At 37.9% G+C, this 3,043-nt stretch overlaps 1 long non-coding RNA gene across 1 annotated transcript; it reads left to right on the plus strand.

Annotated features, from left to right (window-relative positions):
- The first annotated feature begins 534 nt into the window (after positions 1-534).
- Positions 535-2,220, plus strand: LOC144377523 (uncharacterized). The gene is made up of 3 exons (XR_013438525.1): positions 535-669; positions 1,874-2,002; positions 2,103-2,220. It is a non-coding gene; the product is annotated as an uncharacterized LOC144377523 (long non-coding RNA).
- The last annotated feature ends 823 nt before the right edge of the window (positions 2,221-3,043 follow it).

The raw sequence follows: 3,043 nt of genomic DNA on the forward strand, positions 1-3,043 counted from the left end.
TTGTTCATGAGGCTACAGTATTTTCATACTTTGATGAATTTGTTTTGCTTATATTTAGTTTAGGATTTTTGAATATTTATTATAGCCTGTATTTCTCTTTTCTGTCAATGTTATGCTAAGTTCATCAATGTGTTTGGGAATACCCACTTTTTTTCTATTCATGTAAGAATTTGTATAAGATTTGTATTTTTTTTGTTTCTAGAAAATTTGGACCTGGAGCTTTTACTGTAAGGAAATTTTTGTGATCTGTGACAAAAATAGTCATAATTTTGTTCAAAGGACAAAAAAAAAGTTGAGAAGCTACATTGTTTGCTATAGCAGAAATAATTACTGCTATTTTCCAAGGAGGTTGTAAAGTTTAAATGAAGTATCCACTCCATATGGAAGTACCCAGAACAGTTCCACCCAAAGGACACGTGGATACATACATTATTTATAGATGTATTAAACCTGTTCTTACAGCAGTCTCTCTAACCTTATTGGCAGCTGTTGTGCTCATTGTCATGTCCCTGATTTTTCTGGAATTTCAGAAGAACAAAGACTAACGTGAAGAGTTGTGCCCACTGCCATCTCATTCCAGTGCCGCCCTGAGACTCTACCTTCTCCAGGCCTCAGGAAATAACAAGTATCATCTCTTGCTGAAGAATCGGGATCCTTTATCTAACTCAGGTGAATCTGTTTCTTGCTGTGCAGTAAGTAAGGGACTGTCAGCCTCGGTTTCCTGTGTAGATATCATAGGGATTGGAGTTACTATCTAAAATGCCATCCTGGTCTAAGACTACGTGATTTCTGTGACTGAATTTAAGTTCTGACGTGCCACTACTTTGGCAGTTTGGGCTGACTTAAGCATTCTTTCCTTTTGCCCACCTGAAGTTAACTTTTGAGCTGTTGGGCTGTGTGACTGCAGAGTTTCACCTCAGGGGCTGCTCCATTGCAGTAGTTAATTTCACGATTCCTACATAGATTGTGAATATAGAGTGATAGCTGCCAAAAGCAAGTAGTAGTTTTGTTGTTATCATGAACAAAAAGTTTCACTTTCCTTCCTCTTTCTTTAACCTTTACACTCCATTTTCCTAATTGTCTCATCAAACATCTTAAACACTGCACACTTCTTTTGCTTTGAAAATTCAGAATGGAAAATACACCATAGTAAAATATTGAGAACAGGTGGGAGGAGTCAGCACTTGGGAGAAAGGGTGGGTCTCTCATCAGTGGCAGGTTAGAAGCACTGTCTAGAAGTGGAAAGTTCCAAATGTTTTATGTTGGACTTTTTTTCTGATCTCACCCTTGGCAGTTTGATGTCATCTCAGCAGGTGCTGCCACTGTCAATGTCTGTCAGATTCTTTCTCTTGTACTGTGAACAGTGGAAAATGTACAAAAGAAATGATCATGATATTTCCTTCTCTCAGCCTCAAAAAAGAGAAGTATTTCTCTATTAATCAAATGACCTTGCATATTAGCACGAGTAGAGTATACAGGAATGTGTGTGTGTGTGTGCACAGGTGTGTGCTTGTTGTGTAATAGGCTTTGCCCTCCGCAAAGTAAGAGTGTACTGGACCTGCAGGGCATCAGCTGAGTCTCAAGGAAGTCCTGGTTTTCTGTAACCTTCTGTTCAGAAGGTCTGATTTCTTATCCATTTATAATAAGAATGTTGAATTAGGTGATCTCCAAGCTTGGTTGGTAATATTTCTGATGCAATGATTTTTAAGTTGCAGTTAAATAATGTTAGAAATTATCTTAATAAGGTTAATAAGTGTGTTTGGGCAAATTATAGTCTCTTTAGAATAAATATGAAAATTCTGTGCCAAGGGATGTTTTGTGGTTTTCAAAACAAGGGTCATCTTCAAACCCTCTTTTCTATCCGTGTTTACAGGTATCAGAGCAGACATCCTGATTCCTGCAATTCATGGCTTTGTGAACTTGGGGAAACGATTGCACTTTCCTGAGCCTCATTTTCCTCCCTTGCGAAGTGGAATAATCTCCAGGTTTGCTGTCTGATCCAGTAAGATATTCCTTGCTTACAAAGGCTCTTAGTAAACAAAAGTGGGCAAAACAAATGCTAGTTGTTATTATTTCTCAGAATCAAACACATTTTTTTTCAGTAAAGAATTTGAGTCTTGGGTGCTTGTGACTTTACCAAGGATTCCATGATGACTCAGTGGCTGATGAGGGACCAGATCTCTGAAATCCATGCACTTGCACTGGGAAGCCTCAAGTTTCCAGGTGTGTGACTCAGACTGCTTATCTTTCTCATCTCTGTGTGTGTGTGTGTGTGTGTGTGTGTGTGTGTGTGTGTATGTATGTGGTATTTTAACAAACACACCATTACTAATCTGCTGAAATTATTTCTGTGCCTCCTTCATATCTGTTGATTTTAGTTCAATAGTGGTTCAAAATCCACCCTCCTTGTTAACATTTTCTTTGTTTTATTTGGAGGGCATTTTATTACTGAAAGTGCAAGAACCTAATTTTTACCCTCATATTTAAATAAAGCAAATTAGAGATGATGGATAAACTGGATGAGAGCTTTACATAATTTCAGAGCGCAGGAATGGAGAGGTGTTTTGGCCTCTTTGTGTGTGCTGAGGGTGGAGGGGTATGTTCATTGGTGCTGACTACAAATGGGACTGAGCCTGGATGTTTGTGGTTTGGCTAGGGAAGAGAATAATAAAGGAGAGTATCCCAGATTGTCACCAAGGTTGAGCAAACTATTCCCTCTGGCAAGTGGTCCCTGAGAAGACATGTGTGAGCACGCCAATGATTGGATATCAGTCTCTTGTTTCACTTAGGACAGTGGATGCTTTTGTTTTCTTTCTCAGCTGGAAAATGACTTGTTTTGGCTTTTGAACTCATTTCTCCACTGCAACTATTACTCCAGAAAAAAAGTTTTTGCTTTGTTTTTTAAAATATATTGATTACCCATGATCATAAGATTTTTGTGGTTCATTATTGTGGATTAAGATGATTTAGAAGTTTTAATCAGATGCTGACTATTCATTTCTTAAGTATATATAGTCCATGAAATGTGTTTATAATTGCTGAA

This window comes from Ictidomys tridecemlineatus, chromosome 5 (genome assembly GCF_052094955.1).
Source record: "Ictidomys tridecemlineatus isolate mIctTri1 chromosome 5, mIctTri1.hap1, whole genome shotgun sequence".
Taxonomy (NCBI): domain Eukaryota; kingdom Metazoa; phylum Chordata; class Mammalia; order Rodentia; family Sciuridae; genus Ictidomys; species Ictidomys tridecemlineatus.